We start from the raw sequence: 25,850 nt of genomic DNA, 5'->3' as shown, positions 1-25,850 counted from the left end.
CCCCCCAAAATAATTGGGGGGTCGTGTGTGATGTGATGACGTAATCAAACGATAAAGTCGACTTCAACTCAACTGATTCAACTGATTTTTGCAAGTCGAGTCGACTTGCAAAAATCACAAGTCGTTAATGCCCTAACACACACACACACACACACACGCACGCACGCACGCACGCACACTAAGAAATGTATACTTAGCATTGACAATTCTATGAATTAGGAAGTGTGCCTTGTGGCCACTGGGTCATTTTATGTCCTCTATCTCAATAAACGTGCATACCGGTACTTAAGGCTGATTTAGGGTACAGTCACACCATGCCCGGCTGAACAGTCACATTCCATTCACGTAGGTTCTATGTGAGCGAAGGGGTGGAGCTTCTGCATGCCGAGGCATGGAGGCGTCAAACGTGTTAATGTGAGTGTCTGTCTACATGCACCTTAGTGAAAGGGTGTGAGTTGTCTGGTCCAGTAGAGCAGTGGTTCTCAACCTTTTCAGGTCGGCTGAAAATATTGAAAATAGCAGACCTCCAAGCTCACAGTGCGTCACAGCGCGGCACGTTGTGAGCTTGGAGGTCGGCTATTTTCAAGACTCGATACCGCACTATACTAAGCATAAAAAAGGTAATGCTGGAGATATGGGTGTACAGCATGGATTTCTACACAGAGGGGGCAATTCTTTCAACATAAGCATCTAAGTTCAGGAGAGTTTGGACAAGGCAATTATCTTGAATGCTGCCTTCAGGTATGGCATGGAAAGAGGGGCATTTGCATTTCTTTCACCATAGTAAAAACTAGGGATGTCCCGATACCACTTTTTTGCTGACCGAGTACGAGTACAAGTACTTCATGTTGAGTACTCGCCGATACCGAGTACCGATACGAGTACAATTAATAATACAAAATGTATTTAAATTACGCTTTTTTTTTTCCCTCTAAAAAAATATATTATCCAATTTATATATCCGCATCCATCCTCATCCGCAACTATAACATAATGTCAAATTATTCTTTTTTTCTGGTATTCTCAGAAATGCATTCATTGATTTAGCCCACAGCAATCTGAGTTCCCAGAGGTCATTTCTTCCGCCACTAGGTGGCGAAGCCCACAGAATCTCTATTCTCTTCAATCAATCGTCTTTTTTCAGCTGTGCTACACTGGCAGGCAGGCACGTACACACATTGACAATTTGACATCAAAGGGGGCTTGAGCCCCTGCCAGATCAGTCTGTAAAAAGTGTCCATGAATGCATTTTTTTACTATGGTAAAAAATGCAAATGTCCCCGGGCCCTTTCCATACCATAACTGAAGGCTGCATTCAAGAGAATTGTCCACCAAAAGGCCTTCTAGAAATATCAGCCCCTGCCTCTCTAAAATGTCTCTGCACGTCCCTGCAGACAGACACACACTTCACCGAGAGAGCGAGCTTTCAAGACAAGAGCGACAGTGACAAACAAACAAACACACACACAGCTTTCTAGTGGGAAGTTTAACTTACCTACAGTAGCCTATACTTTGCAATTTGCGTGAGGTGGTGAAGGATATATGAAAGAGATTCAACTTTAGAGGTAAGTTTAGCGCAACAAGGCATGCCGTGATGCTGATGCCTTTAAGTGGTCGCAGCTGTATCGTTGGAGCACTGGTGCCTCGTTCGCAGTGCGGCACTGTGAGCTTGCATATCTGCTATTTTTCAATAGCAAAAGTATAAAATAATTAAGGCCCTGGCTTTCACCTTGAGCCCTAGTAACTCAGTCCCACTTTTCTCCCCCTTGTGACGCCCCAGCAGAGTATCGGGCGCTGCCGTGAGAAGTATCTGGCGAGTACGAGTACAGCAAAATAGGGTTGTATCGGGTCGAGTACCGATACCACGAGTACCGATACCGCATCCCTAGTAAAAACTCTATCCAAGGTTCTGGAGAGGTCACTTTTTACAGACGGGTAAAAGGGCAGGGGCTCAAGCCCCCTTTGATGTCTATGTGTGCACGAGCCTGGTACTGAGCCTACAGAAAATGAGATATAGTATTTAAATGTTCCCAACAATGTTTCAAACTTTCGATCACTTCGAGAATTTTTAGGAATTCCTGATGAAGATCAAGTGATCGAAATGTTGTCAAGCAGCAATTAAATAGAGATGCTGAGAATAGGACTTAGTTCCTTTTCACCATGTACTCAGCCTACACTCAGAAACTCAGTCGCCCTGAAAATCAAGCAAAGTGCTTCGTTTATATAACCGGGCCTACGCAGCACACGCACACGCACGCACGCACGCACACGCACACGCACACACGTACCGCTCATCTGTAGTCTAACAAGAGGAACCAACTAGAGTGGCTCCTTCAGATTCTATAAAGAGTAAAGACACATCACCGCTCTCTAACTGAACGGTTACAAAGTGAACCGGTTCCAGACAGCTCATCCTCTCTAACTGAACGGTTACAAAGTGAACCGGCTCCACACAGCTCATCCTCTCTAACTGAACGGTTACAAAGTGAACCGGCTCCACACAGCTCATCCTCTCTAAGTGAACGGTTACAAAGTGAACCGGTTCCAGACAGCTCATCCTCTCTAACTGAACGGTTACAAAGTGAACCGGCTCCACACAGCTCATCCTCTCTAACTGAACGGTTACAAAGTGAACCGGTTCCAGACAGCTCATCCTCTCTAACTGAACGGTTACAAAGTGAACCGGCTCCACACAGCTCATCCTCTCTAAGTGAACGGTTACAAAGTGAACCGGTTCCAGACAGCTCATCCTCTCTAACTGAACGGTTACAAAGTGAACCGGCTCCACACAGCTCATCCTCTCTAAGTGAACGGTTACAAAGTGAACCGGCTCCAGACAGCTCATCCTCTCTAACTGAACGGTTACAAAGTGAACCGGCTCCACACAGTTCATCCTCTCTAACTGAACGGTTACAAAGTGAACCGGTTCCAGACAGCTCATCCTCTCTAACTGAACGGTTACAAAGTGAACCGGTTCCAGACAGCTCATCCTCTCTAACTGAACGGTTACAAAGTGAACCGGCTCCACACAGCTCATCCTCTCTAAGTGAACGGTTACAAAGTGAACCGGTTCCAGACAGCTCATCCTCTCTAACTGAACGGTTACAAAGTGAACCGGCTCCACACAGCTCATCCTCTCTAACTGAACGGTTACAAAGTGAACCGGTTCCAGACAGCTCATCCTCTCTAACTGAACGGTTACAAAGTGAACCGGCTCCACACAGCTCATCCTCTCTAAGTGAACGGTTACAAAGTGAACCGGTTCCAGACAGCTCATCCTCTCTAAGTGAACGGTTACAAAGTGAACCGGTTCCAGACAGCTCATCCTCTCTAACTGAACGGTTACAAAGTGAACCGGTTCCAGACAGCTCATCCTCTCTAACTGAACGGTTACAAAGTGAACCGGTTCCACACAGCTCATCCTCTCTAACTGAACGGTTACAAAGTGAACCGGTTCCAGACAGCTCATCCTCTCTAAGTGAACGGTTACAAAGTGAACCGGTTCCAGACAGCTCATCCTCTCTAACTGAACGGTTACAAAGTGAACCGGCTCCACACAGCTCATCCTCTCTAACTGAACGGTTACAAAGTGAACCGGTTCCACACAGCTCATCCTCTCTAACTGAACGGTTACAAAGTGAACCGGCTCCACACAGCTCATCCTCTCTAAGTGAACGGTTACAAAGTGAACCGGTTCCAGACAGCTCATCCTCTCTAACTGAACGGTTACAAAGTGAACCGGCTCCACACAGCTCATCCTCTCTAAGTGAACGGTTACAAAGTGAACCGGTTCCAGACAGCTCATCCTCTCTAACTGAACGGTTACAAAGTGAACCGGCTCCACACAGCTCATCCTCTCTAACTGAACGGTTACAAAGTGAACCGGTTCCAGACAGCTCATCCTCTCTAACTGAACGGTTACAAAGTGAACCGGCTCCACACAGCTCATCCTCTCTAAGTGAACGGTTACAAAGTGAACCGGTTCCAGACAGCTCATCCTCTCTTTAAGCCCAGCCTGAAAACACAAGCGTGTCCCTGAAACATTCTGCACGTTCAAAACCTCAGTCAGTGTTGATTTTGTCGACTAAAACTATGACGAAAAATGTTTGTCGACTGAGTTTTGTTTACTGACGAAAAACTAAATTAAAACTAAATTAAAATAAAACTAAGCTGTGATGACTAAAACTAAGACTAAATATATTGACAATTTCGTCAACAAAATAAAAACCAGACTAAAACGTTTGGGAGGGACTAGTGGAGAAGAGAGTCTTTTTATGTTTGGTTGCAGCGCAACGCGTTGTGAGCTTGTAGATCTGCTATTTTCAGCACTCAACAAAGTTGAGCCATCAAGGCCTGCCAAAATGAATTTCAGTTGACTAAATCAACTGTAGATTTAGTCGCCTAAAATCTTATAATATTTGGTCGACTAAAATTAGATTAAAACTAAAACCTTTCAGGTGACTAAATTATGACTAAAACTAAACGACATCTTATTCAAAAGACTATGACTAAAACTAAATCAGAATTTGCAGTCAAAAACAACACTGACCTCAGTTCAAACCTTAATAATTGTACAGTACAAGACTACAGTGCAACTACAGGGACGAAAACGCTCGCCTTTGACCATCCTGTCTGCGTTTCACTGCCGAGAAATCAATGATAAAATCATTACACCTCCCTCTCTCCTAGATATTCTCTCTCTCTCTCTCCCTTCCTCTCTCTGTCCATCCATCTGCTGCGTTCTCTCTCTTTCCACGGCATAACAACTGCATTAGTGGTAGTTTAATTTCCTTGTCATTTAATTCAGTCATTATTACAATACAAACATGTATCATTCTAACAATATCTCCACTATGAATTTATTTCTCATTTACAATGATGACGTTTATGCTAGCCTACTTAAAGGTAGGGTAAGTGATTTAATTTAATTTAAATAATAACAACATGGGTCTGTGTTCTGAATGATGGTACCAGTTACTGTAGAGTGTTTGGTCCATATTTGGACTTGACCCCTGTGAGGAGAAAAAAGCAGTTTCAGTTGCTCCGCCAAAACTGTTGGGTGACAGGTTTCCCTCCAATCAGGATAGAGTGGGGCCTTCCTCCAATCATGGTCGAGTGTGGGCAGGCCTTATACGCGCACCAAGGCCCGCCCCCACTTGATCATGATTGGAGGAAAGCCCCCGCCTGTCACCTACATGAAAACTGAAACTTAAGTGAAATCACTTACCCTAAAATATTGACATGAAGTCACATGAGTTTTGAAAAGGCCTGCCCTATCTGAATGCAGATGTGCTGTACACATGTAACGGAGGTGATCCGAACCTCCCCGCCCGGCTTCGAACCCGGGTCTCCCGCGTGAAAGTCCAATATCTTAACCATCACTCCAAAGGGACATCCCTATGGAACGAGAGCAGATACTAGACTTTTGAGGCTTCAGGCTAGGGCTGCGACTCTCTCCGCCACACTCACCCCCCTTTGACCTCCTCCTACGGGGAAGGCCGGATCCGGGTCACGGCACCAATGTAACGGAGGTGATCCGGACCTCCCCATGCACCCGGCTTCGAACCCGGGTCTCCCACATGAAAGTCCAATATCTTAACCATTACTCCAAAGGGATATCCCTATGGAACGAGAGCAGATACTAGACTTTTGAGGCTTCAGGCTAGGGCTGCGACTCTCTCCGCCACACACAGATGATGCTGGGATACTTCCGCATTAAACAAAATAGGCATTCTTGTGAACGATTTTGGATACGATAAATAAATAAATAGGATTTTACACAAATCTTCTCTTGTGGGGATCCCTGGAACAAAATGCTTCCTAATCCTATTGATTTTGTGGGTCGTTCACGTAGGGGTATTTTTCAAGTTACTTAACAACCACATACAGTACAAGGTAACAAAACTAAAACAAAAAAATAGTAACAGACCATTTAGAACTGTGGTCCTCAAACTGGGGTCCAGGGACTCTCTGGGTTCCTTTTGGGATTAACAATTCAACAGGATTTTTTAAATGAAACTCCCTCATTGTATCACGATATATACAACAGGCCTATCTCTGAAAAGGCATATAGTGGAGACATTGTATTGTCTCAACGATATTTAGTCTGCATTATTTTGTGCTTTAGCTATTGAAAACTAGCAGATATACAAGCTCGCAGCGCGGCACTCGCGAGCTTGTATATCGGCTATTTTTAAATAGCTAAAGTATACCCTAATTGAGGGCAGTTCTCCACTTAGAAACATCACCACTTAGAAACACCCCCATTCAGAAAAAAAAACATCTCCACTTAGAAACATCCCCATTCAGAAGAAAAAAAATATCCCCACTTAGAAACACCCCCATTCAGAAACACCCCCACTTAGAAACAGAGTCTGAGCATTTCACCAGGTTAGCATTCACCAGCGTCGGCAGGATAGCATTTCACTAGGCTAGCATTCAGCGTCTAAAGCGTCTAAAGACTTGTTTTGTAACTTTTCATCATTAATAATTCCATGACAATATTTTTGTTCAATGAAGTTTGGCCTTATAGATGTTTCTGTTTCTGTGTTTTCCCTTATTTTTTAGACTACTCATGTGTTACAAAATCATTATATAAACGTCCAAAATAGGACTCATTTATAGCTTGCAGCCCTTGGACTTTTGATATTTTGCTGAGTGGCCCCTGAGCCATCTTAAGCTGATTAGCCCTGATTTAGAATAATGGATAAATAATGTTTCTGAATGGAGATGTGTAACCTAGGTTTAGGTAACCTCGCCCACCAGGCTTTCTGAGAGAAAGCCTGGTGTTCGTTCACCACAGGCTGTTTGGTTTCCGCCTAGAGCGCGGAAACCACTAAGAAGCAGCGTCGCTTTGATTTGGTTCCCTCCGTTTGTTTCCCCAATCCCTATTAAAATGCTGGAGAAGCCTAGTGTAGTCTTGCCAGTCGCTAAAAGTTGGACTAAAAGATGCAGATACCAAACGAATTTTTCAAAAGCAAAAATACTCCCCATCAAGGAGTTTATTAGGTAGGCCCTAAAAGTATGTCCTTGAGCGCAGGGGAATATTTTGGGTTAAAACTGAATCCGGTTTGATCTTTCCGGCAAATTGTAGTCCTTTGAGTACTACAACATGACGTGTTGTGGTTTCCGCTCCAGACCGGTTACAAACCCGAAAAGTGAAGTGATCCCAGACTACGGTTTAGGTGACACCTCCATTTAGAATAATGGAAGTCAATCTTCTAAATGGCAATGTTTCCCCTCCACCTTGGGCCCTAGTAACTCAGCCCCCCCCCCCCCCCCCCCCCCCCCTCTTGGTGACGCCCCAGCATCATCATGTCTCTCCCTGGTCAACTCCTTCCTCCTCCCCTCCATCTCCTCCTCCTCGACGTGGCCCATATGGTGTTTGTCCGCGGTCTGCCGCTTTCAGATGTGGCGTTGTCGTGTTTCTGTACTGTGTGTGTGTGTGTGTGTGTGTGTGTGTGTGTGTGTGTGTGTGTGTGTGTGTGTGTGTGTGTGTGTGTGTGTGTGTGTGTGTCTCTCCCCGAGCCCCTCATCTTTCATTCTTACCGTTGCTCGCGTTTATCCCCGCGGAAAACACTTCACTGCATCAACCAGGGCTCGTCGGCTCCACACACACTGGTTACAGCATGAGCACCCACAACCTGAGAGAGAGAGACATAGAGACAGACAGAGAGAGAGAGAGAGAGAGAGAGAGAGAGAGAGAGAGAGACATAGAGAGAGAGAGACAGAGAGAGAGAGAGAGAGAGCAAGAGAGAGAGAGAGAGAGAGAGAGAGAGAGAGAGAGAGAGAGAGAGAGAGAGAGAGACATAGAGAGAGAGAGAGAGAGAGAGAGAGAGAGAGAGAGAGAGAGAGAGAGAGAGAGATGGAGGTCAACATAGATTTCAACCATCATACATTGTCGGGGGTCAGGAAGGCGTTAGGTGTCGGGTTGCACAAAGTCAGCAAGGGCATAGAAAGGCGCCCAACGCATGGCATAAATGAAGGGCAGGAGAACAACGCACAACCCCACACATTACAGCCTAGTAGTGAGCCTACAAGCTGTCTCCTTCAATTCTTTTGTTATTGCCAGATATGTTTGCACTTATAAGGAATACTTATCTTATCGAACTGTATAAATATTTCGGAGATAATTCCTGCCAATTGGAAACGATATAAAAGCTATAGATATAGAGGTTAATGCAGGCTCGGTGTGGGACCAATTTTCAGCCCTGGGATTTGAATCAGACCAGCCCTCATGCACGCGCGCGCAGCGCACGAGCAAAATTTTCTTTGCATTATTTATTAATATAAACAGTAACAAACAGCTATTTTCCCCCATCTACTTGCCTGATTAACCATGTGTAGTGCCCCAGGGCGACCTCAAATATAAGTGCCCCCCCCCCCACACACACACACACACCCCATAATGGAACATAACCGTAACCAGCAACTACCAATATTTAAGCAACTTTACAGAACAATAAGACCAAAGTTGCTTATAATAAGCAGACATGGCAACCCTGACACACACAACATATTTATTTTACTATGGCTCTCTAAGCAGCATAGATTTGTATGATACTAACAGTTACAGTACAAATTCAACAAATATCAGACCATAAAAATGCCACCAGAAAGATAAGCCCAACGTTGCTTTGCAGACAAGCAGACATGGCAACCCTGACACACAAAAAATGTACAATTTAGGCATTTATCAACTACCAATATTTAAGCAACTTTACAGAAGAATAAGACCAAAGTTGCTTATAATAAGCAGACATGGCAACCCTGACACACACAACATATTTATTTTACTATGGCTCTCTAAGCAGCATAGATTTGCATGATACTAACAGTTACAGTATAATTCAACAAATATCAGACCATAAAAATGCCACCAGAAAGCCACCAGAAAGATAAGCCCAAAGTTGCTTTGCAGACAAGCAGACATGGCAACCCTGACACACTAAAAATGTACAATTTAGGCATTTAGCAGACGCTCTTAACCCAGAGTGATTTACAATAAGCTAGGTAATACATCAACATCAATACATCGTATAGCCGCACGGAGGCCTCACGGAGGCGCTCCATCACAATTAGTGCACCAGTTCTTTTAGAGTTGTGCATACTAGCTTAGTATCCACCAAATGTTTCCTCCAAACCCTCAACTGTAACCAGTCAAGTTAGAGACAGCAACATTACATTAGCTTAGCTCATGTGAATATTTTGTGTTTACAGTGAGAAAACACTACAAACATTATTAATGTCATCTCTTCTTCAAATCACAATAAAACACAGACTGCAGGGCAATAGCATGAAACATTATGTATCCATGGGATGAACGTTTCTCCATATGTACCTGAAACAGCCTGGAGAGAAGAGTGCACAACTCACACACACTCACACAAGGCTGGCTAATTCCACAGGGAACAGTTAAATAAAGTCTTACCTTGCGCCAAAATATCCAATTTTATATCAAGGTGCCCAGATTTCCAGCCTGTCCTGGGCTTGGTTATTCCACAGAGGCACAGCCACCCACACACAACAACAAATCCACCCTCTTTGAACAGCTGAAAACATAGTCAGCGGGCTTGTCAGAAGACGTTAAACAGTCACTATGATTGGATGAGAAAGAGGTCTACAGAATCCCAAACCAGTTGTGTAAAACATCCCGCCCCCCAAATGCTGTGATTGGCTTAGAAGCAATGCTAAGGGTGCTTCAAAGAGTCAAAAAGGTACCACGGCCGGCGTCGTCATATAAAATGCATATAATAATATACACTGCAGTGACCTGCAGCGGCCGCTGGCCGGCGACTCCCCCTAGCGGCCCACCGGGGAATCTCCCGCCTCTCCAGACGGCCACGCCGACGGTGGGTTAATGTGGGCATTATGGTTCAGGCACGTGCACACATAGACATCAAAGGGGGCTTGAGCCCCTGCCCTTTTACCCATCTGTAAAAAGTGCCCTCTCCAGACCGTGAATAAGTACCGAAAATAGCCGACATCCAAGCTCACAACGCCGCGTTGTGAGCTCGGAGGTCTGCTATTTTCGACATTTTCAACAAAAGGCCCTTTTAGAAATGTCAGACCCTGCCTCTCTAACATTCTCTGCACGTCCCTGTTATGGTTAAATAAATAATGATACGTTTATTATTTACTATTGACAACTGCAGCAAATAAAGGCAGATAAAGGAAGGACATGATTCATTGTGTGCTGCTCACCGCTGCCTGTGGACGCTGTTTCTGACTGGTGTAACTATTAGCACTCCCTCTGCTTCCCTTGCATCATCGCAATTTATCAAGAATGGTTTAGTCCCCTGTCAGGAGGAAACCTCGTATGTCTAGTCTCGCGTAGCCAGACAACTATTCCACAATCTCTGAATGCTATATAGAGTCTGGAACAGCAGCTCCCTAACGGCGAGTAATGGAAACGGGCATTACCGTTCAAGAAAATATATTTTAAAATGTCATTTCTGCTAAGCAGCAAGCTAAACACGCTTATATGATTTTTATTTATATAATGATAAATGTGTGCGATGTGAGACCGAAGCGGAAGTGACGAGGGAGCTTCTCTTCCGCTTTATCTCGCACTCATCATTTCTATTCTGGTTTGCCAGACTGTATGCCGGGAGCATTTGACCAAATCGCGGAGGCAACCGTCTGGCCACGCGAGACTATCGTATGTCCAAAAGCCTTAATTACTTCTCAGGAAACCACATGCATTCCAATGGATCTTATTTAGTCACTATAAGCTCTTGTTAATACCTTTTATTGGTTCAGTATTTTGAAACCCACAGACACCGTTAAAATCTCTCGCCTTCACTTTTTCCAAAATAGCCGATCCACAAGCTCACGACGTGCCGCTTTGCAGCGCGTCGTGAGCTTGCGGATCGGCCACCTTTGCCTGTACGACGGAGTAGGTCCTTCGTCTACGAGAAAACATGAAAAGTTGAACTATGGACATACAAGGTTTTCCACGTGACAGCAGCGATGTGCAGCCAGGAGCAGGCAGAGTGGCATTGGAACATGGTTGCCAAGGAAACCAAGCCTTTCCGTTCACATGGCAACGCGCAGCGGTTGCCATGAGTCAATATTGTTCCGAGGTTATCAATCAGACGGGATGGATGGATTAGGATGCATGGTTAAATGGATGATACTGTAGTGTAGATATGTACTGTTGGTAGATCAGTAGTGCATAAACCTGGGTTATGGGGTCATGTTCTGTTGGTTGTATGAATTGTGTAGAGCAGGGGTCTTCAACGTTTTCAGGCCAAGGACCCCTTAGCTGAGAGAGAGAGATGAAGCAGGGACCCCCCACAACCTTTTCATAGATTCCATATAGTTTCATCGTTTGACAGCACGATCATCTGTGTATTTTGGATTCATGTCAATTTGTGTTTTCAGATATCTTACCACTTGAACCGTCAATACTTAATAAACTTGACCTTTCACTGTGTACTGCTTTTTCTCCTCTACATATTTTTGTAGAGGAGAATATGGACACTAGGGTTCAAGTTGTTAATATAAAACAGGGGAAACGAAAGCTTTTTATGACTCAAAGATTTGGAGGACCCCCTGTAGTAACTCTGAGGACCCCCTAGGGGTCCCGGACCCCCTGTTGAAGACCGCTGGTGTATGAAAACCATGGCTGTTAGCAGCTGTCAAGCAACGAATTATCATGAATACACAAAACATGGATAAGATTTTCTGGAAAAGAAAGAGTGAACACCCTGCCCTGAGGTAGATGTTGATGGAACTGACCAACAACCAGTCCACTGAGGCACTAGGGTGGCACAGGGGCAAAGTTCCTGCTCAACACACCTCTGTGGTGACTAGAGCTTGACCGAGATAGCCTGGCAAGCCAGCCTCATACTGTGCATTCACTCAGGGGCGTCACAAGGGGGGGGGAGTGGTACTGAGTTATAGGGCCCAAGGTGGAGGGGCCTACATTATTTCATACTCTAGCTATTGAGAAATAGCAGATATACAAGCTCACAGCGTGGCACAGAGTGCTGCGCTGTAAGCCTCTATATCTGCTATTTTTGAAAAGGCGTGAAAATGTGTGCACATCTTTGAATATATGTATTTTTTTAAGCGAGCATTTGTAACTAAAATTTTGCTTCTGGGGGGTCCCTGGAACTAAATATTTTGAGATGGGGTTCCGTGGCCAAATACATATAATTTTGGGGGTCCTTCACATGAAAAGGTTTGAGCTCCACTGACATAGAAATATAGGTTTTTCAAAAAACCTTAGAAGGATTTGAAATATTCAAAGACTTGACGGACAAACCAATCAGCGTAGCAAAACATCTGCCGTCATCACAAGCTTTTTCCAAAGGCAAACACATCTTTTCGGCCGATGAACTCGGCTAGCGCATACTGTACTCCTGTTCCTTTTTAATAGTTGTAATTGATTCCAAGTCTGAAATGACTTCACTTATTGCTTGTTTTATCGTTTCAGCATTAACTGTTCCACTTGTTGCGTCGAGAGCAGCCATTGTTTTGAAAATGCTGCAGCATGTATTCTACGACACCATCTACACATGGACCAATCAGGGGAAGCTTTTAACTTGTTGTGCGGACAGCAGTTGAAACGCAGTCACTGATTGGCCCTAATCAATTTCTGATTTCTCATACTCGCTGCCTATAGGCCGAAGTCCAGACCTGATACTGGGGAAGGAATGATGAGTGAGCGCAGTATCAGGGCCGGCTTGCCAGGCTATGACCGTGTGCCCCAACGAACACAATTGGCAGTGTTCGCTGGAGGGAAGCCGGTTGGCGAGGAATGGAGGATTGTGTTCATATAGGAGACGGCACGTTGGCCACGGTTGGTTGAGACGGGTCGTCAGTGGGGTTGGGAGAGCTCCGCTGTGTTCAGTTGGAGGAGGGGGAAGGAGGATTACGATTCTGTCCCTGATCGAAACGTAACTCGAACGGCACTGAATCGGCTCAAGCTAACTTCGCAATGTTTGGCACGCCGACGGTTAGCAGCAACACGGCATTACAGTATAGTCTCCCGTTGCCAAATAACTATTCCACAATCTCAAAATGCTTTAAAAGAGTCTGGAACTACTCCTCCCGAAAGCTGAGAAAGGAAGCGGTTGTATGTTCGTAATTTTAAAATATCTTTAAAACATATTTTTGAACTCCCATTTCTGCTAAGCAGCAAGCTATATAGTATACAGCAGGGTCCCCCAATTAGTTTTCCCCAAGGGCCGAATTATGTCTAGGGTACCAAGCCGAGGGCCACAACATTGCAGGGGGCGACGGTGGCGTTCCCGCTACTCCAGCGGCAGTTCAGATATCGTCGTTGACGGGTGAAAATCTTGTATGTCCAAAACCGTTCGTTTTGCATTTGTCATTTTAAAAATAATTTAAACTAGTGAAAACAGACGATCTACAAGCACAAGCAAGTGTGCTTGTAGATCTGCTGTTTTCACTACTTTTGTGCGACGGCCTTGTATGATTTGCAAAAGAACGTACACATTTGGAGATACAAGCTTTCCACCCGACAAAGACGATATACTAGTGTTGTTGCTGCTCTTATACCACCATTATTACTGGGGTTGGTGTGGGCCAGACAGTAGCCCCCCGCGGGCCGCAAATGGCCCACGGGCCGCCTATTGGGGAACCCTGGTATACAGTGTATGCTTTGACTAATATGAATTACAGTAGGACAAATGTACAGCACAGCAAAGACGAAAATATAGAAGCAGAGAGGAGGCAGAACATCCGCTTTTCCCCGGATCATTTTCAGAGATTCCAGACTGTATGACAGGAAGCATTTGAACATTGTGGTAGGCAACAACCTGCTGTATAAGAGGAAGCGGGAATTGGCAGAACAACTTAAAGGACAACTTTAGTTTTTTACAACAAGGGTTCATATTTTAGATTGTCATTAGAGAAAAGAAAAAGTGAGTGTTAAAATGTTTTCATTTGCTTCGTTCTTTTGTCTTATCGCGTTTACCATGCTAAAATGTGGGGCATGCAAGTGGCTAAATATGTCTTTTTAGACACAATAAGCCAGCAGTTTCTTTATTGCTATTTACAGTAACTCTTCTAGCCCCCATAAGTCACATCCAACCTTGAAAGGTTGCGTTGTATCTTGGGAATGGGCTTATTCTGTGTAAAATGACATATTTAGCCACTTGTACGCATGCCCCCAACCACTGAAATAAGAATCTCTAAAACAATAGAAAATGAAATAATTTTAACACTCATCTTTTATATTCTTTAATTACAATGTAAAATATGAACCCTTGTTGTAAAAAACGAAAGTTATACTTTAAAGCTGTGATGACACGCAAAAACAAGGTAAATCACTCTATATGTTTGGCTAATATTGTTGATGACATCACACAGTGCCTACTAACTGTACTCTACTGTCTGTCGCCCGGAGGGGGTGGAGTTTAGCGTGCATTTCATTGTCAATCTAGCCACAGAGAGCTGACGCAGTGAGAATGTGAATTGTTATTACAAAAATGTAAACTAGCAGTTGGGTATCATTGCATATTAACTGCTAAAAATGTACACGTTTTCAACAAACAAGCCTTCAAAGATTAGTTTCCACCCAGGGTCTCGCTTTCTGCTCCCATGCTCTGGACTTCTTTTGCGGCTGTCCGACTGTCTAATCGGTCTAAGCAACCGGAGCGACCGTGGTCGTGGAGCTGTTGTTCACTGTTCAGCGCTTCTCCTCCTCTCGACCCAACACTAATGTGTGTGTGTGTGTGTGTGTGTGTGTGTGTGTGTGTGTGTGTGTGTGTGTGTGTGTGTGCGTGCGTGCGTGCGTGCGTGCGTGTGTGTGTGTGTGTGTGTGTGTGTGTGTGTGTGTGTGTGTGTCGTGACAGAAAATAACCGTGTTTCAAGCTCACAGCGCTTCGCGGACACAACATGCGAGGACGAACTATACATTCAATACTAAATACGCAGTCACTCTGTGCAGAGGTTGATACGGTTTTTGACACATTCCTAAGCCAATAATTTGTTTATAATTAATTTACCCCATTGATTCTGGATGGAGACCCAAATGCATTTGGGTCTCCATATGGAATCAATGGGCCCACAAAGAGTCTCCTCAAATTACTATCTTAGGAAGACAAAAACTAAAAAAATATATTATTGGACTCTCAAGTCTCCATGGGGTGGGTAATCAATAGAACAAAAAGTCATTTTGGGGGTGGTGAACTACTCCTTTAAATTAGGAGGAAAAAGATACAAATCCCATTGATACATTCCATTGATCCCCAGGGTGCATCTGACAGCCAAGCCGTATAAACGTAGTTCTATTGACTTCTCTGCTATAGTCCAGGGGGTTGTAAACCATACCACACCCACTCCCCAGAATTACATGCCTTTACCCGTGTCAGGGGAGCTTTGTTTTGACTCTGGTTCACTCTGTGGATGACTCCACCCATGGGGCGTCACAAGGGGTAGGAAAGTGGGACTGAGTTACCAGGGCCCAAGGTGGTGGAGGGGCCTTAATTATTATTTTATACTTTAGCTATTGAAAAATATCAGATATACAAGCTCACAGCGCGGCACCGAGTGCCGCGCTGCGAGCTTGTAGATCTGCTATTTTTGAAAAGTCTTGAAAATGTGTGCAAATCTTTGAATATATGTATTTTTTAAGCGAACATTTGTAACTAAAATTTTGCTTCTGGGGGGGTCCCTGGAACTAAATATTTTGAGATGGGGGTCCGTGGCCAAATACATATGATTTTGGGGGTCCTTCACATGAAAAGGTTTGAGCTCCACTGACATCGATAGATTTTTCAAAAAACCTTAGAAGGATTTGAAATATTCAAAGATTTTCATGATTTTTCAAAAATAGCAGATCTACAAGCAAGTTTGTATATCTGCTATTTTTCAATAGTTAAAGCACAGGGGCCCCACAGTGAATCCTTGTACCCGGGGCCCAGAATTTGGTGTGACGCCCCTGATTCCACCCATGCATGTATCGATCTGTTCGCGTTCGTAGCGGAGACTAAAGGTCAACCAGGACGCCGTGAGGTCAGGAGAGGTCACAGATAGGGATGGGACCATATGAAAACTTCATATCGCGATTATTGTGACAAAAGAAATCTCGATTTACGATATTATCGCAATGATCAAAATGCATTATCCTGTGGCGGAACATTTGCCAAAAAATGCCAGATCTACAAGCTCACAATGCGTTGCAAACGCAACGCGTTGTGAGCTTGTAGATCGGCTATTTTTTTGGCAAAGCCATTTTGTAGAGAGTGGAAAAAAAGGAGTGTCGCTCTCCATTCCGACATGTCGCCACTACGAAATTGACTTCTTATTGTCGGAGTGGCGACACTTCCATAGGGATTCCGTTTAGGGTAAGGGTTAGACATAGGGTTAGTGTCGGAATGGAGACATGTCGGAAACGACACATGTCGGAGTGGCGGGGTGTAACCGAAAAAAAGACTGTATCAAGTACGCATATTATAAGTACCTTTTACCAATTCTAGAGGGTTTAAGTGGTAAGCATATGCAGCTCTGCAAATAAAAGGTGAATTGATCCCAGTGCATGACGGAGGACGATATCGCGATAAATGAAATCTCCACGATACGATTATCGTGAGTGCTTTTTATCACGATAAACGATAACATCGCGTATCGTCCGATCCCTCGTTACAGAAGTGAATCAGAAAATAGCAGAACTCCACAGAATACTATCGTCAGGTGCGTGTTTTGTTTTCAAGATGGATTCACGTTGTACAGTTTTTAGTTAAGCTTGTGTACTGTAAGTAGCTCTAGTAAACTATATTACTGTGCCTACAGTATGTGCCTCAATAAATAATAATCTACCAGGCTCCAGGAATGCATTTTGTAATATCAGCAGTCATTTTATGAGCCCTATTTTATGAATCCTATCTCCTGGTTTAAACTTGGACATGCGACGTAACTCAGACTTTAAAACTACTCGGCCATCCCTAGAGATTATCAAATTGAGACTTTGAGAGACGGCCTCTAAATGAGGTTTATTTAATAAAAAATTGGTGTTAAAAGGAGAACAGATTTTCAACCTAACTCCCATTGTTCTGATGTGAGATCAGAATAGTGTGTCCAAAAATACCCTTCTGTGTACTAGGGATGGGGCGATAACGATAAGTGATATTATCGTTTATCGTGATAAAAAGCACTCGCGATAATCGTATCGTGGAGATTTAATTTATCGTGATATCGTCCTCCGTCATGCACTGGGATCAATTCACCTTTTATTTGCAGAGCTGCATATGCTTACCACTTAAACCCTCTATAATTAATTGGTAAAAGGTACTTATAATATACGTACTTGATAGTTGATACAGTATTTTTTTTTTTCACTTTCTATCAAATGTCTTTGCCAAAAAATAGCTGATCTTGGCTAATGTTCCGCCCCAGGATAATGGATTTTGATATCTTTTGATATCGTGAATCAGGATTTCTTTTGTAACAATTTTCATATCGTCCCATCCCTTCTGTGTATTTCTCTGCAAAATGTTGACGTCAAACGCAGTTTGTTACACCAGGAATCTCCTCGCGCCAGGGCAATAGGATGGATGTTCAAAATTGGGTTCCCTTTAAGTGTGTTTGAGAGAGACACGGAGGTATGAAATGACATCATGTGAAAGATCTGTCTGATTAGTAGGAGCTGTAGTCCAAAGTGCTCAGATCATGTTAGTTCAGCCCGGTGAACAACAAACATCCCTTTGAAGACCAAAAAGACAATTATTCTTCCTCTCTCTCTCTCTCTCTCTCTCTCTCTCTCTCTCTACTCCACCTCCCTGACTCCCTTCAGGGGTGTCTCACCAAAGTCTGTGCCCTGGGCCCCGGGTACAAGGATTATTACGAATTATTTTGTGCTTTAACTATTGAAAAGTAGCAGATATACAAGCTCTGCGATCTGGTAGATCTGCTATTTTTGAAAATATATACAGTATGTTTCTATGTCAGTGGTGCTCAAACTTTTTCATGTGAAGGACCCCCAAAATGATATGTATTTGGCCACGGACCCCCATCAAAAATGTTTAGTTCCAGGGACCACCCCAGAAGCAAGATTTGAGTTACAAATGTTTGCTTAAAAAATACATATATTCAAAGATTTGCACACATTTTCACAACTTTTCAAAAATAGCAGTTCTACAAGCTCGCAGCACAGCACTTGGTGCCGCGCTGTGAGCTTGTAGAGCTGCTATTTTTCAATAGCTATTAGGTATAAAATAATTAAGGCCCCTCCACCTTGGGCCCTAGTAACTCAGTCCCACTCCCCCCCCCCCCCATCTTGTGACGCCCCTGCTCCCTTCCTTGCCTCATCCTCTCTTGATGTGCCCCCCCCCCCCCCCTCTCTCTCTCTCTCTCCACCCCCTCATTCTGTTCTCCCTCTTTCATTCTGTCCATCCGTTCACTCATCTTCTCCTGACTCATACCCTTCTGACCTTTTTCCCTCTCCGTCACACGTCTTTGCTTTCCCCCCTCTTTTCGATCCTTTCTTTGTTCTCGTGTTACTCTCTCTCTCTCTCTCTCTCTCTCTCTCTCTCTCTCTCTCTCTCTCTCTCTCTCTCTCTCTCTCTCTCTCTCTCTCTCTCTCTCTCGCTCTCCGTCTCGGAGGCAGTGCCACGGCTATTGTTGCACCACCAGCTTGTGTTTTAGTTTACGAGAAGCAGAAAGGGCAAGGGTGCAAGGAGAAGGAAGGTACACACGGTATAGAATGCAGTGTCTTCGTTTTAAACGGTGAGGGGTCCATTTTTACACTTTAAAACCTGTTAAGCCCCAGGTGGGTCCAGGGGAAAAATCTGCCTAAAATGTATGCCCAAATTGGAACAGTTGTGGACACAAAACTACCATGACTGTGGCTATACTCTTGACTCACCAAATGTCACCTAATCCCTGAAAATTCACATGAAAAAGACCTCCGCCTATGGACATTTTGCCTTCTGAATAGTGAATAGAGAAATTGTTCACCAAGGTGTCATCAATTGATAGGCAACATTGTATGAATATTTTTCAAACTGTGTGAACTCTACAGATGTTTTAGTTAGAGTAGTGCTGTAATATTAGTAATGTTAAAGTATAGGGTGAAAAATGAGAGGAAGGGACGGGGGAGTTAGAGAGGAGAGGATGAATATACTGGGTGGAGAGGAGAGGAGAGGAGAGGAGAGGAGAGGAGAGGAGAGGAGATGTGCATTGACAAAGAGTCATGTTCAGCAGTAAATGGGAGGTGGCAGCGTCAGAGCCAGCTAGACCGTCCCTAAAGATTGACCGCTGATGGAATGCTACAGCTGATCGGCCCTCGGCACGCACACCACCCACACCACCCACACCACGCACACCACCCACACCACCCCTCACACACACCACCCACACCACCCACACCATGCACACCACGCACACCACCCACACCACGCACACCACGCATTGTCACTTTAGAAATGTGCAGATACCCTCTATACACTTAGACTTTATGTTGGTTTGTTTACAGTTGAGTGAGAAAACAATGTTTCACATTATCTGGGGACCCTCCCAAAATAATTGGGGCGTCGTGTGTGATGTGATGATGTCATCAAACGATAAAGTCGACTTCAACTCAACTTTTTACTCAAGTCGAGTCGACTTGCAAAAATCACAAGTCGTTAATGCCCTAAAGGCCCTCTTACATCTAACAACTTTGAAAAGATTTCTCAGTCGTAATAAAGTCGCGGCGCGCTCCCGTGATTCGGTCGTTATTCAATCGTTAAATGTGAGGTAGTGTTCCGACTCGATTTTTACCCCAACTTGAGAGCCAGATTCTGTAACGAGAATATCAAACTGGTTTAATATTTTCACAAATCGGGGCTGAGTCTGAATGAATACAATGACGTAGCCTACAACCAAAACAGAACGAGCCAAAAGCCAAGCCATTCATTCCCCAAGACGCTGAGCTGCCAGCCTGGTCGTTGTTGGTGCGTCTACTACGACAGCCCTTTATTAGTTATTTCTCTGCGTTTCCATTATTCCAAACATTCAACGTTGACAATAAGTTGATAGGATCGATCTGCGCCGGCTAGACTGAGAGGAGAGAGCGAGAGAGGAGAGGGCTGAGGGAGGAAGGCGGAGCTCGGCGTGTGTGTGTGTGTGCACTTTATGTGCAGTGATGGAAAAAGTAATCAAGTAAAAGTATCAATACTGCAATACTGCGATGCGACGCGCTGTGACTGAGCTTGTAAATCGGCTATTTTCATTTATGGTTAGCCTAATTCATAATATTATAATTTATATAGGAACACAAGGCTATATAATAGGCATATTTCAGCAAATAAAAGGGAATCTTGAACCAGTCTTTACAAAGTCTTTAGAGGCATCTCACATCTAACAACTGAAATCTTTGAAAAATCATTATAAAGTTTTTAGAAAGTCTTTTTCAAATCTTATAGATAGATAGATAGATAGATAGATAGATACCTTTATTATCCCAAGGGGGAAATTTAGTTGTCCAGTAGTAGCACAGCAGTATACAGTTATTTACAAAGTTACAGAGACGTAAGAAAGATAGATAAGAGGGAAAAAAACAAAACAAAGACAAGAGCAGTACAGTACCAATAAGGAGAAGGTGCATCAATAGAGGGGGCGAATAATATATAAGAATATATATAAGCGAATAATATATAAGAATAAGAATAATATATAGTGTGAGAGGGTAGTCTTTGAGGAATCTTTCCAAATCTGTTCAAAATCTTATCAAAGTAAGGCTAGCTTTACACACACACACACACACACACAAACACATGGATGCAGGGTCTAGCTTGCATGTCTGCTGGTCTGTGTTGACTGTAAACGTTCGCAGCGTGGTAGCGACCCTCGCTGAGGTGAGGAGGGAGGGTGAACCAAAGGGTAGAGTGTAGGGGTGTAACGATATGGTAACTGAATTGAAAAACTGATTTTAATTTGCAATGATCTACTATATCGATATGCAAAAGCATATATCGTACCGTTTTGGCTTTGTATCATATCGGTATCGTTTTTACAATGCACATAATCGCTATTGAATCGTTTTGCAGTGCAAATAATTGATTGCATGGAAACTTTGTGCCTTGTATTTAGCAATTTTAAGAAAAAAATATAGCTACTCTTGGTCTATCTATCGATAAATGTGTGTAATCTCTGTGTTCATGTCAAGGTGCAGGTTTGTCCGTATGTGTTGAAATACATTGTCTGTGTATTTGCTAAAGAATCACATTGTTTACTTATTTATATCCATAATAATAGATTCTTTCCTTAAAAACATGCATTATTGACACGTTTCACACAGATTTAATGTCTTTGCTAAATAGTTACTATATCGATTTTAAATCATTGAATCGACTCGTATCGTATCGCCATGAATGAACCAATATCGTCCATGTATCGTAATCGTCAACCGTGTATCGTGATGCGTATCGCATCGCTGTTAGAATGTATCGTTACACCCCTAGTAGAGCGGATGAACGAGAGAGGAAAGGGTGAAGTATAACGGAAAGCAAGAGGAGGAGGAGGAGGGTTATGATTCTCTGGTATCACCCCTCCCCCCATCTCCCTCAGTCAATCCTAGCCCTCTCACACACACACACACACACACACACACAAACACGCGCGCGCGCGCGGGCACGCGTCTGCGTGCATGCACATACACACACACACAGAACAGGCATCCCGGGTCCAGACTAGAACATGGTGCCTCGTGAAAACCGTGATTGCAAATGAGCATTGTGATTCTCCCTCTGCAAGGCTGACAAAGAGGACAGAGAGGCAGAGCAGAGGAAAAAGGATATGGGGCGAGAAGGCAGTGGAGGCCATCGATATCCAAGCCTCGTTTAGATCCACTGTCTGATTGATCGAAAATGTACTAAAGCACGATCTACTTTTTAAATAGATTATAGAATTAGGCTATAGCATGGGATCAAGGAAGAGACATTTCATGGCTCGCTTACTTGAGAGGAGATGCAAATCAAAGGGTAGATGTATGGAAGAGAATGGCTGACACAAATAAAATGAAACCATATAGATGTTGTGACTTTCTTCTTCAGAAAATATGTGTAAATTAAAGGACCTTCATATTTTGTATAATGACATGGTAATGATTCATTTGCATATCGTCACTGTCGGGCAGAAACCTCGTATCTCCAAGTTTTGTAAATTTCTTCGCAAAGTAAAGCACTGCTTCATCATGTGGCCATCGCACAAAAGTAGTGAAAACAGCTGATCTACAAGCAGGCGTTGTGTGCTTGTAGATCGGCTGTTTTCACTAGTTTAAATCATTTTAAAAATGATAAATACAAAACAAACGGTTTTGGACATACAAGGTTTCCACCCGACAACGACGATATTAAGGTTTGTGTACTATATACTTTATACTGTATATACATTATAGATGCCCTAAATAAAAGTATACCGGTAGCTCTCGCTTTTAATCCACTACCGAGATTGATATATATCTTACATTTAATGTACCCATTAATATTTCAATAGCAGGGTATTGCTCCAGGGCCTTTCAAAGCCAGTAATAACAGTTGGACTTCCGTATATAAAAAGGAAAGAAATGGCAGCGTTCAGCATCACTGTAGCTCCGCTGTTGTGTGTGATTACACATCTGAAGATGGCGATTCTTCGATATGTTGTGATTCTGTGATTCATTTAGATTTTTAGAACACTTTCACTTGTGTTCACAAAGTATTCAGAAACACTAGCCATAATATGAAATGAAATAAAAACATTAAATGATGAATGTATCATCAGTTTTTACGTGTGGAGACTCCTGTCCAGGACAGGCTTGTATTAATTATACATAATAATAATAATTACAAAATCAATTCTTGCCGTCAAAAATGTGATACAGATAGATGACGAAACGAGAATCTTATGCTGAACCCTCCCCCCCACATTATGTGTGTGTGTGTGTGTGTGTGTGTGTGTGACACTGTGTGTGTGTGTGTGTGTGTGTGTGTGTGTGTGTGTGTGTGTGTGTGTGTGTGTGTGTGTGTGTGTGTGTGTGTGTGTGTGTGTGTGTGTGTGTGTGTGTGTGTGTGTGTGTGTGTGTGTGTGTGCGCGCGCGCATGTATGTGTGTTCAAGAGAGAGTAAATCACAGAGGGACTTCCATAAAACCAGATAACATTATCAACTGCATTCCCTGGGGGTCCCCACTGTCTGGCAATGGTGCTTTGTCTTCCATCCTCTGTCTGTCTGTCAACCCTCTGTCTGTCTGTCTGTCTGTCTGTCTGTCTGTCTGTCTGTCTGTCTGTCTGTCTGTCTGTCTGTCTGTCTGTCTGTCTGTCAACCCTCTGTCTGTCTGTCTGTCTGTCTGTCTGTCTGTCTGTCTGTCTGTCTGTCTGTCAATCCTCTGTCTGTCTGTCTGTCTGTCTGTCTGTCTGTCTGTCTGTCTGTCTGTCTGTCTGTCTGTCAGTCAATCCTCTGTCTGTCTGTCTGTCTGTCTGTCTGTCTGTCTGTCTGTCTGTCTGTCTGTCTGTCTGTCTGGCCCTACGCCAACCCCACCTATAGGGCGAATCGAGTCTTTTGAACGGCTCTTTGAAAGGAACGGATGATGGATCCCAGAGATCCAGCTCACTTCAAAGAGTCATAAATCCCATCTCTACACACTGAAATACACACAGTAGGCGGTGATACTAAAATGTCTCACTTCAACTCCTTCCCCCCCCCCTCCCCTTCTCTGTCCCTCCCTTCTCCTCTCCACAGCTCTTGACCGTGGAGAATGAATGAACGGCCTCTAACCTCCGCGTGACCTAGAAATCTATATTCAGATGTGTGTGTGTGTGTGTGTGCGTGTGTGTGTGTGTGTGTGTGTGTGTGTGTGTGTGTGTGTGTGTGTGTGTGTGTGTGTGTGGAGGTCGCCCATTCTCCACAGACTGTGGGAGAAGGAGGACCCGTGTCCTTGACGATGAGATGTTGATGCTTCATCATGTTGCTGCTGCTGCTGCTACTGCTCAGTGGCGTCTGTTCAGCAAAAGCTAAGGTATATGGCAACACGCAGGGGCGTCACAATAAGGGGGGGGGGGGGGGGGGGGGTAGTGGGACTGAGTTACCAGGGCCCAAGGTGGAGGGACCTTCCTTATTTTAAGCTTTAGCTATTGAAAAATAGCAGTTCTGCAAGCTCACAGCGCTGCGAGCTCGTATATCTGCTATTTTTTGAAAAGGGGGTATGTTTTGATGTCATGGGAACCACTCTATGCCCATATATGGAGATCCCTGATGTCATCAATATTAAGCCCATATCTAACAGCTCTAACTGGTCCGATATACTGCCAGACGGCCAAGACATGGCGCGACCTCGCCATAAGGTTTTCAAAAAACTATCGCAAACAAGTTGGGCTCGCCCCCTAGTGGTCTGTTTGCAATGAATCCAATTCCAGTTGATGGTTTTTGTAAAACTTATAACCATATCTAACACCATACGAAAAATCTAAAACGTATCACCAAGTGCACGATTTCGATGATTTTGGCTGAATTCCCGCCTATAGCTATTTACCAGTATTTACTGAAAGTGTGACTTTGAGACACATTTCACCATGCAGATAGATGTTGGTGTCAGTATCATATCATTACAGCGGCCCCATGGGAACCAGAAGGACACTTAACCCCTAAGTTAGTGCTCCGGCGTGTGCTCACTTAAGCAGCACACTCCCCTTGTGGATCAGTAAATAGAATAGAGTTGCTACTTATGGTTCCTTGCTTTGTAAAAGGGCACATAAGCAATATTTAGAATAGATGTATTATATCATGCACAAGCAGCTATGCAATACATACAAGTAAACAACTGACTGCCACGCTTGGAAAAAAAAAGTGCCACTGGCTGCTAATTAACAAATACACTACTGCAGGGGTCTTCAACAGGGGCTCCGGGACCCCTAGGGGTCCTCAGAGTTACTACAGGGGGTCCTCCAGATCTTTGAGTGATAGCAAGTTTTTTTCTCCTTTTTTTATATTGACCACTTGAACCCTAGTGTCCATATTATGAGAACTTTAGCCAAAAATAGCAGATCTACACACTCACAACGCCTCGCGCTACAAGGCGTTTTGAGCGTGTAGATCTGCTATTTTTGGCAAACGCTTTGGTTTAGAGGGGAAAAAAGAGCAGACTAAGTTCAAGTGGTTAAATATCTGAAAACACAAATTAACATGAATCCAAAACACACTGATGATTGTGCTGTCAAAAAATGAAACTTTATGGAATCTATGAACAGGTTGTGGGGGTCCCTGCTTCATCTCTCTCTCAACTAAGGGGTCCTTGGCCTGAAAACGTTGAAGACCCCATGCACTACTGAATACCTACTGAACCGGGGAATGAACCATTTGTCAAGATAGAGGGGATACAAGTGTTATAGTGCAGATAGTCTTAGAGACATTCGTGAATTTATTTTAAAGAGGCGGTGCCATAGTTTTGTACCTTTTCTGGTTTTCATGTGTCTAGGAGGTTGACAGTACTTCTTTAGACCCCCTGGTGTGGTTGAGCAATTAAGTATTCCCTTTGTATTTGGTGTTTCTTCCTGGAGTGCCGATCCAAAAAAACACAGATATAATGACATTATATAATCATCCCCTCCCCTTTTACCATTCACCCAACACTGTGGGTGTGGCTAACTTCAGCTGGGTCACCACCCACCATGAAAACCACGCATACTTAAAGAACTGGTGGGTGTGGCCTCATAAAAACCTAATTTTAACTCTTTCCGTACACTTTTTTGGAAACAATCTACCTCCTATAATCATAGTATGGCACTGCAGGTACATTTATTTATTTTCCCCTGGAGCCAGCCACGGTATGGCAGCTGCCATACCTTGCCATACCCAATTGACGCCTCTGCTGCTGCTGCTACTGCTGCAGTGTCTCTCCCATGGCAAGAAAACCTCCACTTCC

Source organism: Nannobrachium achirus, assembly GCF_963921795.1.
Source record: "Nannobrachium achirus genome assembly, chromosome: 10".
Classification (NCBI taxonomy): domain Eukaryota; kingdom Metazoa; phylum Chordata; class Actinopteri; order Myctophiformes; family Myctophidae; genus Nannobrachium; species Nannobrachium achirus.
The sequence above is the reverse complement of the archived record's forward strand: the minus strand, read 5'-3'. Positions refer to the sequence as shown.